Below are 14,910 nucleotides of genomic sequence, written 5' to 3' on the forward strand. Positions count from 1 at the left end.
CTAGACCAACAGTGCCTTGATTAACTTGCTGATAGTGTGCCACAACGTATTCAGGCATGCATCAGTGCTAGAAGACGTGATATTGGATATTACATGTACTGGTGCGTACATCAATCTGGATCACCACCTCTGAAGCTCTTGCTGTATGGTGGTACAACATGCAATGTGTCGTTTTCATAAGAAATAAGGAGGATGGAAATGATGTTTATTTTGATCTCTATTGCAATTTTATGTACAGGTTCCGGAACTATCAGAACCGAGGTGATGCAAAACTTTTTTTGATGTGTATATTTATATTAATACCACAACGATTTTGTGGTATCATGTCCTTATTGAGTTAACCACTTGTTTAATTACGTTACTACACTGACGAAGTAAAATATTATTGAATACCTCCTGAAGGTGTTGAGGGTACGTGATGCGGAAAAAAAATACACCCAAGTGAAGTAGAGACAGTTGGGGAATCATGGTAGCAACGATATGGACCTTAGGTGAGAAGATCCAGTAGTACAAAGGAAATGGAGAAGAGGCGCATGGGAACGGGGAAGCTGGCCGCGTGTTGGTGTGCTCCTCCCATGAGCTGCTATGGTTACTGATCGAACAACGAAGGGGCGCCTCATCACAGGAGGTGGACGTCGTAGGTTTGCCCTCTGTGTGTAACAGGACAAACGGCAATCTAGGCCTCATCCGACGACAGAGTACAATGCTGATTCAGGCACTAATGTCTCCAGAGCGTGTAGCGAAATTTGTTGTACATGGAGCTATGCCTTGTATGTATTACGACAACGCCGAAAAATACATCTGATGTGGGCTCGGAATTATTAAGATTGGACAGTGGATCAACGATCAGGTGAATCACGCTATTCTAGTTACACCAGGTCGATGATCGCGTCCAGACACCGTCATCCAAGCGTATCGAAACACGGACCGCGCAACGGAAGGCAAGCTGGTGGAGGCGGCATTGTGCTGTGGTGGACGACCACCTGGCGCTTCGTGGGACCAGTGGTAGTTGGAGGTACCGTGACGTTTCTGGGTTAAGTCAAATTTTAGTGGGTCACCTGCATTTCTTGATGGACTTCCCAACATCGATGACACCTCCCTTCAGGATAAATGTCCATGTCCATGTCGCAAGTACAGAATAGTGCTACAGTGGCTTGACGTGCACAATAGTGAACACATGTTGATACTTCCATCACCAAATGTGCCTGATCTGAGCCACATGGAATACAGCTGGGATATTATCTGCAACAAGCACTGCGCACACAAATCATCGTCATCGCCATCTTCATCGTCATCTTGCTAGTATTCTACGGCTGACGCCCTTTCTCGCTTCCCGTTTTCTACTCCTTTCGATAATCTCAGTCTATCTCTTGTAGTCCTCTCGCATCCATCCCGTCACGGACCTGTAGATTCCAGCTCCACCTAGGTCGTCTCCTCTTTTATCTTTCCGCTCGGATCGATTACCACACTTTCTTTGGCCATCGGCTATGTCCATCCTTTCCAGATGCCTATTTCATTTCAGGCGCTTCGTCAATATGGTGCCTGTGATTGATTCAGCGACACTCATAGCCTCTCATATTGAAACGTCCCCTTAGAAAAATTGTATAAGACTGTGCTTAAACTGACACACAATATTTTTAGCGCAACGCAATCTGACTTTCAAAAATACCTACAAATGAATGGCCCTGACTAACATTAACCTATACCTTTCACAAATCACTTCCCTCACAAAAATCTTCGTTACTCGAACTACTGCAATACAGCGAGCGCCACTACTGCCAGCTAAATAAATGATTCAAACTACAGAAGGCACTAACTACTGATAGGCATAGTTAGCAAATGAAAGATTATAATAGAGAACAAACAATGTATTTACCTCAATAGTGTTGAAAACTCATAATATACATAGCAGTTCATGGCATCCAGTCTTACAAATTTCAAAACTCCGCCATCTCTCTCCCCACATCCACCACTGCTGGCAGCTCACCTCCAACTACGCAACGCTACGCGCTGTTCACATCCAGCTGCCGCTGCCCAACACTACAATGGCAGACAACAATGCAAACTAGCCACAGACTGCACACAGCACAGCCAGTGATTTTCATACAGAGTGCTATGTAACGTTGCCAATAAGAAAACATGAACAGCCTACTTACATAGCCCCCATGCTCCCCACAAAAAATTTTACAAATTGTTTTGGGCACTGGCCAATACAGATTTGAAAAAAGTTTTCATAATTACAGTAAGAAAGATATCAAATGCACACACTTATGAATACAATGTTGGTCAAAAGCCAAAATTTTCTCACAGTCCATGAAGACAGTCCTGATCATTCATCACAGTAAAACTGCCGTTTCTTTTCTCAAAGTCTGAGCAGTAAAAGACCATGCACAAGGAGGTAGTTGATTTCTGTGCAGTCTTGAAGAAGTAGTGTTGTCCTTCCAACGGAAAGACACTGCTGACTCTTGACATGCTGACAGGTAATGGGCCACAGCAGAGCAAACCCTCAGCAGAGCCATTCGAAGTTTTGAAGAATATTGGTAGGTAGGTCATCACAGAGCAGACCCACTGTAGTCCTGGTAGAGAGTATGGTATTGGTGGGCCACCAGAGGTGCAGACCCACTGCAGTCCTTGTAGAAATGATGGTAATGGTGGGCCATCAAAGATGCAGACCCACTGTAGTCCTTGTAGAGACGGCCAGCAGCCATCTGTTGCAACTGTGAAGGTGCACAATCACCATAGAAGAGTCTTGCGGACAATATAGCAAGTCCATAAACCACCACTTGTGCACTCACAAAGTTTTTGAAATTGTCCTTAGAACCAGCAATGCTGTTATCTAGTCCCTTGCTGAATTATTAACACACGTGCAAACACTAACAGTCCCTACTTCTCACATATTGTCCATATACTATGACCAACAGAAACGTGTGCAGACAAATGTAACTTGACAAGTTACTTAATTTGATGAACTGGTGTCAATTACAATTTTATAACATAAGAATACAATAACAAAGGTACAAAATACATCATTAAAGAATATAACAACACAGATAACATTTGTAGTAAAACAGGCTTTACAAAAGAATAGAAATAACATATACATCAGTGTTACAGGAACTATGACATAAGTAAATACATAAAAGATCAGAATAATTATTGAAACATCAACTTCACACATGAGCATTAAAACAGAACAGAATTAATAATGTCTAACATCTTTACAAAGTTAATAACATAATATTAAGTAATGAACAGCTTATAGTCAAAATCATCATGTCGGCGAGTCGCATGTCGGTCATTGTTACGTCGTGTCGGCGGTTCCATCTCAAAATTCGGTGCACATTGCCAATTTATTTCATAACTTCCGAAATGCTTTGTGTTATTATTTTGTGGCTGTTCCGTATTTCTATGTCCCTCTTCACGTATTGGGGCGCGAGTGTCCTCTGAAATACGTAATTCTTGTATTACCTGCGTCAGCTGATCTTGTACTTCCCGGATTTCTCTTTGGTGTTGCGTATTAATTTGACTCTGATTTTGTTTGAATTTCCTAATTTGTTCTCACTCTTCTGTGTCATTAAAAACTACCGGTTTTGTGTCGTTCAGATTATCATCTACATTCGTAGATAAATTATTTAGCTGATCCGAAAGCTCAACTACTTTCTCTGATAATGAACTAATTTCCTCCATGTGTTTTTCTGAACCAATTTTCAGAGTATCTACTGTGTCCTTTAAGTTTTCCTGAGTTTTTGCAAGTTGCGTAACCAAATCGGTAGATGCAACTGAGTCAATTTTAGGTTGCAAGGTCTCATGATTTTCATGAACAATAGTTTGCAGTTCTTTTATGGTTGCTTCGTGATTCTGTAATGCATTTTCATGAAGCGAAAAAATAGGTTGAAAATGTTCACAAATTTGTATTTTCACGTCATTACAGACTTTTTGACATTTCGATTCAATGTTATGTAACTCAGTAGTTAAATCTTCACGTGTTCGTTCAAGCATGGTGTCTAACTTCCGAAGATTTTGTTCCATTGTATCTAACTTTTGAAGCTTTTGCTGTGTTTGTCTCTGATTTTGTTCCATTGTGTCTAACTTTTGAAGATTTTGTTCCATTGTGTCTAACTGTTGCTGTGTTTGTCTCTGGTGTTGTTCCATTGTGTCTAACTTTTGAACCTTCTGTCCCATTTGTTGCATTAATTGTAATAACAATGCACTGGTGTCTGAAACATGTTCCTCAGTGCTTTTCGGCAGTGAATTTGCACCGGCAACATTCACATTTTGACAAGCGGAAAATGTGTCTTGACTCATTTAAGAAAACGGTGAGAACCCAAAACCTGAGTCTACAGTATTTGCAATATTGTGTTCTGTCATTCCCGATTCCTGAGACGAGCTGTTGCCGACCGATCGATCGATAATGCTTCCCTGTTCACTACCTGTTTCACTGTCTACACCATTATTTGACACCCGCTCCATTTCCCTATGCACAGTTACCAAATTACTACTTTGAATATTAGTTAAGTCATTACATGGTGGCGCTAACACACTGCTTTCGTCTTCACTGTCATATCTCAGTTTACTTTGGAGCCTAGTATTACGTTTTTCACACGCCATTATTGTCACAATATTTCACATGACAACACAGAAAAGCACAATTTGAAGAGCAAAAATAAGAAAACACATTAACATAGCATTGAAAATAATATCTAGTTAATTGCAAGCGCAGCTGCGAAATACTTGGTGCAAACCTATGTGCATGCCACAACTGTTTTACTGTACAAGAATGAAAAACTACAACTACAAAGGAAATTCTCTCTACAATTATTCACTAGCAATAAACAAAGGCTGCACTAATTGCACAAACTAAAAGAAAAAATCAGAAGATTCCAGTGAGGTATCCTGGCAGGGTCGCCATATGAAACGTCCCCTTAGAGAAATTGTACAAGACTGTGCTTAAACTGACACACAATATTTTTAGCGCAACGCAATCTGACTTTCAAAAATACCTACAAATGAATGGCCATGACTAACATTAGCCTACACCTTTCACAAATCACTTACCTCACAAAAATCTTCGTTACTCAAACTACTGCAATACAGCAAGCGCCACTACTGCCAGCTAAATAAAAGAGTCAAACTATGGAAGGCACTAACTACTGATAGGCATAGTTAGCAAATGAAAGATTTTAATGGAGAACAAACAGTGTATTTACCTTAATAGTGTTGAAAACTCATAATATACATAGCAGTTCATGGCATCCAGTCTTACAAATTTCAAAACTCCGCCACCTCTCTCCCCACATCCACCACTGCTGGCGGCTCACCTCCAACTGCGCAACGCTACGCGCTGTTCACATCCAGCTGCCGCTGCCCAACACTACAATGGCAGACAACAATGCAAACTAGCCACAGACTGCACAGAGCACCGCCAGTGATTTTCATACAGAGCGCTATGTAACGTTGCCAATAAGAAAACATAAACAGCCTACTTACAATATGTTGGTACTGGTATATGGTCCAGCCTGCAGATGCCACAACTTAGTCTACAGTTATCCGTTTCTGCTGCAAGCAAGACAAGGCCAGGTGATACGAGAATATTTCGTTTAGATTACATCATGGTCAGACAGAGATTCCAAAATCAGATATTGATTTAAACTCGTACGCAAGTGCAGATATAGATTCAGATCACAATTTACTATCGAAGAAGGTAAGCTGAAGTTTAAGAGATTACTCAGGAAGAAACATTGAGCAAAGGAGTGGGGTACGGAAATATTAAGCAATGAAGAGATACGCTTGAAGGCCTCTAAGGCCATAGATATTACGATAATGAATTGCTCAGTAGGCAGATCAGTTGAAACTTATGGACATATCTAAAAAGGGCAATCACAGAATTGGAAAGAAAAAAACGTGGGTACAAGGATTGGTAACTGCGGAGAAACCATGACTAACAGAAGAAATACTTCAGTTGATCGACGACAGAAGGAAGTACAAAACAGGGAAACTCAGGAACACAGAAAGAAGCCACTTATAAGTGAAATAAATAGAAAAGTGGAGAAGTTAAGAAGAAATGGTTACATGAAAAATGTGAATAAATCGAAAGAGAAATGATTTTCGGAAGGACTGACTCAGTACACAGAAAAGTCAAAAGAAACTTCGGTAGAATTAGAACTAGGGGGCGGTAATTTTAAGAGTGCAACTGGAATTCTACGATTAAAAGAAGAGACCAAATAGGTGGAAGGAGTACATTAAAGGAATCTATGAGTGGGAGAACTTGCCTGATAGTAGTATGAATGCGAGAGGAGAAAGGCTAATTGACTTGCGTAATAAATTTAAGCTAATAATAGCGAACACATTGTTCAACAATATCAAAACGGCGTGGTATACTTGGAAAAGTCCAGGAGATGTCAGTAGATTCCAGTTGGATTACATCAAGTTCAAGGAGTGATCCGGAAATCAGATATTGCATTCTAAGGCGTACTCAGGCGCAGATATAGACTCAGATCACAATTTAGAGGTGATGAAGAGTAGGCTGAACCTTAAGATACTAGTCAGGAAGAATCAGTGTGAAAATAAGTAGGATACGGAGGTCCTAAGAAATAAAGAGGTACGTTTGAAGTTCTCTGACACTATTGATACTGCGATAATGAATAGTTCAGTGGGCAGTTACACTGAAGCGTAATGGACGTTTCCAAAAATGGCGATCACAGCAGTTGGAAACAAAAACGTAGGTGCTGGGAAGGTAAATGAAAAGAAACCGAAAGTAAGAGAAGAAATACTTTAAGGAAATTAAGGAATACAGATATGCAAGTCACTTAGTTGAAGGTTGAGGGAAGTTAAAGCGAAATGGGTGCATAGAGCATTTGAAGAAATCGTCAAGGAAATGGCTGTCGGACGATTGTCGCGGCATATAGAAAAGTCAAAGCAACCGAAATTAAAAGAAAGGGTTGTAATACTGAGTGCAATGGAAATTTCATTGTTAAACGCAGGGAAGAGAGCGGATAGGTGGAAGTAGTACATCGAAGACCTCTATGATGTGTCTGATCAAGTGATAGTTGAGGAAACAGGAGTCGATAGAAAAGAGGTAGGGGATCCAGTGGTAGGACCAGAATCTAAAAGAGTTTTGAAAACTTAAGGTCAAATAAAGCAGAAGGGTTGGATAGCAGCCTATCGGAATTTCTAAAATCAGTGGGCAAGTTGTAACAAAATGACTATCTGATTTGATATGTAGAGTGTACGAGAACAGCGAAGTGCCATCAGACATTCGGAGAAAAACAGTATCACGCAATCTCGAAGATTTCAAGAGCCAACAACTGTGGCAATTATCGCACCATCAGCTTAACATCTCGGGCACCCAAGTTTCTGACAAGAATAATGGATAAGGAAATTGAGGCTATGTTAGACGATGTCCAGTTTGCCTTTATGAAAGGTGAAGGTATCAGAGAGGCAGTTCTCACTTAGCGGTTGATAATAGAAGCATGAATGAAGAAAAATCGACACGTTCGTATGTTTTGTCGACCTCGAGAAAGCGTTCGACAATGTAAAACTGCGCAAGAAGTTCGAAATTCTGAAAAAAATAGGGGATAAGCTAGAGGGAGAAACGGGTAATGTACAATATTTTCAAGAAACAATGACATTAGAGGGCAAAGAACGATGTGTTCGAATTAAAAGACAGGAATGTAGTCTTTCGCCCCTGCTGTTCAATCTGTACATCAAAGAAGCAATGATGGAATTAAAGAAAAGTTTGGGATTAAAAATCAAGGTGAATGAATGTGGCTCAAATGGCTCTGAGCTCTATGGGACTTAACACCTCAGGTCATCAGTCCCCTAGAATTTAGAACTACTTAAACCTAACTAGCTTAAGGACATCACACAAATCCATGTCCGAGGCAGTATTCGAACCTGCGACCGTAGCGGTTGCGCTGTTCCAGACAGAAGCGCCTAGAACCACTCGGCTGCACGTGCCGGCGTGAATGGGTGTCAACGATAAGACTGGCTGATGACATTGCTGACTCCAGTGAAAGAGAGGATGTATTACAGAGTCTGTTGAATGGAATGAACAATGTAATGAGCACAGATTATGGATTGACAGTAACCCGAAGAAAGACCAAAGTAATGAGGAGAACGAGAATATCAGAATAGCAAGAGAAACTTAACTTCAGATAACAATGTAGACGAAATTATGTAATTCTGCTACCTAGGCAGGGAAATAACGCATTACGGATGGAGGAAGAAGGACATAAAAAGCAAACTAGCAATGTAAAAAAGTGCATTTATGGCCAAGGAAAGTCAACTACAATCAAACAAAATGCTTAAGGAAGAAATACGTGAGAATGTGCGTTCGGAGAAAAGTATTTTATGGTAGAAAGAAGTGAACTGTTTGAAAACCAGGAAACGAGACAATCGAATCATTTGAGATGTGGCACTACAGCAGAATGTTGAAAATTAGGTGGACTGATAAGGTAAGGAATGAGTAGGTTCTCGCCATAATCTGCGAGGAAAGGAACATATGGAAAACACTGACATGAAGAAGAAACAGGCTGAAGGGACTTCTGTTAACACATCTGGAAATAGGTTCTATGGTATTAGAGGAAGCTACAGAGGGTAAAAACGGTATAGGAAGACAGAGATTCGACTACTTCCAACGTATAACTGAGGCCCTGTGTTTTAACTGCTACTCCGATACGAAAACATTGGCACAGGAAAAGAATTCGTGGCGGTCTGCGACAAACTACTCAGAAGACAAAACGCCACATTGAACAGACATGGGATTCAAATCACGGTCAGCTGTTCAGACAAACGTTTCGTTGAAATCATCGAGGTAAATATCGGAATACTTTGTTTGAAATGAATGCGGTCGATAACTTCGTCATACATTTCCTTTCTGAATTTGGTCTCTGAAGACCATGAACTTGACGCTATTTCAGTCGCAACTTCTTGGAAAATTAAAGCTGGGGACCTGAACTAAAGTCGAACCTGGTTATCGTAGCTACGTGCACTACCGAATGAGCCGTCCAAGCTTATTTTACAAGCCGGCGTCATAACCTTATTTACATTCACTAACGGTCTGAAGAATTTTTTATGTATGAAACTTTTTTTATTATTCTGCTAGCTTTTCTTGCGTTACTCAACCTGCATATATGTGCGTGTATTTCTAGAAGTATTTATGACAATATCTGCGAGAAAAGCTACTGCAAACTATATATAATGTAAGTAATTTTCCACTGAACGTAACATTCTAAACATTACGACTAATAACATACGGACCATTGGCTGTGGCACAAGTGTGCTCAAGCGTATTTGGGCAGTAGAAAATTGAGTTATGCAAGTGTATAGACTTTCGTGGTCGTTGCCACCGAAGGTAAAAATCATTTGTGTTGATAGGCTGCGTCATCGTTCTCTTCAACTTCTTCTACATGACCGTTCTGCTTGGATTTTCTTCAAGATCTTTTGATGTTCACTATTAGCCGAAATAGAATTCATATCATTTAGGAACTGATGATCCAGGTGGGCCAGCAAGAAAAGTTAAATGAAAAGATGGAAGATGGAAAATTCTTAATGTCGCGTCGTAAACGGGTTCGTTAAAGGTGGATTCAACTAGGCTGACGACGTGAAAATATAGTATTCTTTGCAAGGGATCCATCGCGATATTTATCTCGAGCAAGTTAGACGAAAACGAGAAAATTCACATCAGATTGCCCTCACAGAGCACACTGCGTTAACGACGACGCCACAACGATTGGTCAAAAAATGGTTCAGATGGCTCTGAGCACTATGCGACTTACTTTCTGAGGTCATCAGTCGCCTAGAACTTATAACTAATTAAACCTAACTAACCTAAGGACATTACACACATCCAAGCCCGAGGCAGGATTCGAACCTGCGACCGTAGCGGTCACGCGGTTCTAGACTGAAGCGCCCGGAACCGCACGGCCACACCGGCCGGCAATGATTGGTCAGAATAGAATAAACTTGCTAATGCTACGAGTAAAATTACTACAAGTGTGTACCCTGAATATGTCCTACGGTACTCCGAAAATTGTTTTATGTGAATTTCGTTTACATCTCTCTCTTTACTTCTCTTTCTCCACACCCGCCTCACATTTCAGTTTTCTCTCCCTCCCCATCTCACTCTCCCTCTCTCTCTATTTCTATTCCTCTGTCTCTCTCTCTCTCTTTTTCTCCTCACACTTCTCGCCTCTCAACCCCCCCGCCCCCCCCCCCCCGCCCCACCCCGACCACTTCACTGCCTCTCGTACACAAACACCTCGTTCCAGTCTCCTCAGTATAATCTAATTCGTTTGTTTACTTTCCATTTGCTTTTCTTTATCATACACATGAACACACACACACACACACACACACACACACACACACACACACACAGAGAATTTTATTAGTTCTGGTAAAAAAATAATTGTCCCTTTTCTGATATACTGTTAAATATGAGTGCTACCCTTCCAATAAGACAAAAAAAAATATTGCTACAGCATCTCACGTGGTATTTGACTGAAAAGGACTATGGATGTATATTGGGCCTTATCTCCATCAACTCTTTCTAGCCATTAGAGCGGGGTATGCAGATTAAACATCATCCGGTTTTCTATCTATCTGCCTCACCCATATAATCCTTGTAAGTATTGCTGCACAGTTATCATTGGCCGTTAATTTGCAAAGAAATTTTACAATTTCAGACGCATCATTTAAACTGTGTAGCATCGGTGCCGTCACGTAGAGACGATGCGTCCCTGCAGGCCCAATAAATTTCAATACTCGCCGTCCGTCGGTTGGAGGTCCCCTTAAACGATTTTCGTTAAGCTTCGGAAAAAGCTCCATACGCAGAAGTAAATACGTGATTTCGAGAGCCCTTTTGGGGGAGAATATTGGAAACCAGAGTCATTTGAGTGTGAAGTGGAGCAGAAGAAGGACTATTACATAGCAGCCAGTAGTGTGGAAGTTCCCCTGAAGTTTTCCCGCCGTCGATGTACTAGCATACGCCTTTCCCTTCTTGGGTGCAACCCCCTGTTGATGGTGAATTCGTTATAGCTGGAGTAACAAATAGAGTTGTCCTAAACAGAAGCTTGAATTAAACCGGATTTAATTGAAAGATTGTAAAAGGCGCGTGGAGGAGTATCCGTGACATTTAAGTGAGTTTTAACTTGTACTGGAAACGAGACATGCAGAACGTTGGAGTACGTTTCCGTGCAACAATTACTGAAAAGCTATCAAAAAGGAAACGGTTTTTTCTGCCAAACGACCACTCGAGATTAAGATTGTAGCTGTCGGTTGTGGCAGATCATAGGAATAGATCGTAGAAGCCCTATGTAATCTGCAGGAGACTTTCATTTTTCGCTTTTTGGAGGGATTTTTCGTGTGGTCATGTCGCACGCTATTTTGTTTTCTGCTGATTATGTTCTCTGGAAGTAATGGACGGTCTATAAAATGCTATTCTAGTCCTAGACTAGAGAAAGTCTTGACGTCTCTTCTCCATGGTAGAAAGGGGCCAAAGTCTGTACAAATGTTGCGTAAGTGTCCAACGACTCGGAGATCAAATATCTCCCAGGGTAAAGACCCCGTTCAAATGTCGACAGACGTTTCCGAGCAACTCTTTTTACGGTAGAATAGGAAGCCATTCCTAAAGACAGATCTATCAACATCAACGGTTTAGAGTGCGGCACGCCATGGGGAACCACACCTTTAAAGACTATAGTGGTGTCCATGACCCACTGAAAGAATCTCAAAGCATGGCAGGTGCTGGGGAGATTTATGCAGTAATATACCGAGACTCGAATCTCTGGGTGTCTGACTTTTAGGAGAGCAATGTAATGGTAGTAAAGCAAAATAGGGAGATAAAAGAATACGGATTGCATATTTGAATGGCGGACCTACGAGCGACGAAGAGTGTTATTAAACTTCACAGATTCACCAGGAAACTGAAGAGATTTAATGTTAATGTTTCCAGACTCAGTTAAATGCGGTAAGAATGAGGAAGAGTTTTGAACATGAAGACTACAAAGAATTATCCAAGAGAGGAGAGATAACGGAGTAAACATTCAAGAATAATCCGTGTAAGAATCCTAAGAAAGGTATATGACTGAATGGAGCCGACCGAAGTGGCCGTGCGGTTAAAGGCGCTGCAGTCTGGAACCGCAAGACCGCTACGGTCGCAGGTTCGAATCCTGCCTCGGGCATGGATGTTTGTGATGTCCTTAGGTTAGTTAGGTTTAACTAGTTCTAAGTTCTAGGGTACTAATGACCTCAGCAGTTGAGTCCCATAGTGCTCAGAGCCATTTTTTTGACTGAATGGAAAATACGAATAAATAGTATACAACATGTTCCAGTGAACATTCTAATTATTCAAATTTACATGTCGGCATTTGAGGAAAGGGAATAGAAGAAATGTGTGAGCAAAAAGCGGAATTCTGTAAAGTAAATTGGATTGGACACATAAAATCCACAGTAATATGAGAGTGAAACAGCACAGAATTCGAAAGGTAGAAAGACTAATCTAGTTGGAGAATATACACTTGGGGATGGAAAACCGTCACCGTTAGTTTTCTATCAGTGTTCGATCTCTGGTTTACAAGCATTCAGAATAATCATCGATGACGATCACATGAAAAGCTCCTAGTAATAGTGCGAGATACCAGATAGACGTAAGAAGAATCTAAAACAGCGTCAAAATGGTGGAAACATGCCTTGGAGGAGATGCTGATACAAACGGAGCCCCAGCAGTCAAGATGAAATTTGCCTCTGTGGTGACCAGTTAGTAGATCAGTCGACATGTACTAGCCTGCAAGAACCTGTTGGACACGTGTACCACTGGTGATCTTATCACTGCTAACATGACAGCCGATTACTCGGCTCTCCATTTAATTTGAAGACAATTATTTTGTTGTTGGATTTCTTTTTTTTTTCCTGTCTGTATTTCACAAATACATGTTGTGCGCATATATAGCTTATAATTTTGATTGTTATTACTTCCTGTCTCTAATTTATCAAATTTTCTTTCAAGTGGATATTTTGTACACTACTGGGCATTAAATTTGCTACACCAAGAAGAAATGCAGATCATAAACGGGTATTCATTGGACAAATATATTATACTAGAACTGACATGTGGTTACATTTTCATGCAATTTGGGTGCCCGGATCAATCACCTCTGGCCGTAATATCGGCCTTGATGCGCCTGGGCATTGAGTCAAACAGAGCTTGGATGGCGTGTACAGGTACAGCTGCCCATTCAATTTCAGCACGATACCACAGTTAATCAAGAGTAGTGACTGGCGTATTGTGACAAGCCAGTTGCTCGGCCACCGTTGACCAGCCGTTTTCAATTGATGAGAGATCAGGATAATGTGCTGGCCAGGGCAGCAGTCGAACATTTTCTGTATCCAGAAAGGCCCGTACAAGACCTGCAACATGCAGTCGTGCATTATCCTGCTGAAATATAGGGTTTTGCAGGAATCGAATGAAGGGTAGAGCCACGGGTCGTGACACATCTGAAATGTAACGTCCACTGCTCAAAATGCTGTCAATGCGAATAAGAGGTGACCGAGACATGTAAGCAGTGGCACCCCATACCATCACGCCGGGTGATACCCCAGTATGGCGATGACGAATACACGCTTCCAATGTGCGTTCGACGCGACGTCGCCAAACACGGATGGGACAATCATGATGCTGTAAACAGAACCTGGATTCATCCAGAAAAAACGACGTTTTGCCATTCTTGCAGCCAGGTTCGTCGTTGACTACAGCATCGCAGGCGCTCCTGTCTATGATGCAGCGTCAAGGGTAACTGCAGCCATGGTCTCCGAGCTGATAGTCCATGCTGTTGCAAACGTCGTCGAACTGTTCATGTAGATGGTTGTTGTCTTGAAAACGTCCCGATCTGTTGACTCAGGGATCGAGATGTGGCTGCACTATCCGTTACAGCCATGCGGATAAGATGCCTGTCATCTCGACTGCTAGTGATACGAGACCGTTGGGATCCAGCACGGCGTTCCATATTACCCTCCTGAATCCACCGATTCCATATTCTGCTAACAGTCATTGGTGGTGGTGGTTGTTGGGATGTTTAAGGGGGACTAAACAGCTAAGGTCATCAGTCCCCCAAACAGTCATTGGATCTCGACCAACGCGAGCAGCAATGTCGCGATACGATAAACCGCAATCGCGATAGGCTACAATCCGACCTTTATCAACGTCGGAAACGTGATGGTACGCATTTCTCCTCCTTACACGAGGCATCACAACAAGTGCTCAGAAAAGCTAATCATTTGCATATCACAGAATCTTCTTCCTGTCGGTTAAATGTCGCGTCTGTAGCACGTCACCTTCATGTTGTAGCACTTTTAATGGTCAGTAGCGTATACAATTAATATATGTATGTTATTAATGCTCTACCAGTAATGTAATACTTTATACGAATTAAAATAAATAAATACTAACAGACATAAAGCATATGGTAAGAAGATAACTGTTAAGAAAACTGTATGTGTTTAAGTTGACTGTCGAAGGATGGTAAGTCTGCTCTTCTACCATTGTGGAAAAATTGGAAAATTCACCACAAGTTATAAGTGTATCAGAAGTCGGGAACGTGATTAAAAATGTAGGTCAGGAAATTGGAAGATAAGGTTTTAGAAGTCAGGAGGCAACGCCGGTCAACTGCTATTTGTGTATGAGAAATCAGTTGGAAACTTTCCTCATGTCAGCACGTTGTAGGTGTCGCCACCGGTGCCAACCTTGTGTGAATGCTCTGAAAAGGTAAGCATTTGCATATCACAGAATCTTCTTCCTGTCGGTTAAATGTCGCGTCTGTAGCACGTCATCTTCATGTTGTAGCACTTTTAATGGCCAGTAGTGTATGGAATTAATATATGTATGTTATTAATGCTCTACCAGTAATGTAATAC

This window comes from Schistocerca piceifrons, chromosome 6 (genome assembly GCF_021461385.2).
Source record: "Schistocerca piceifrons isolate TAMUIC-IGC-003096 chromosome 6, iqSchPice1.1, whole genome shotgun sequence".
NCBI lineage: Eukaryota > Metazoa > Arthropoda > Insecta > Orthoptera > Acrididae > Schistocerca > Schistocerca piceifrons.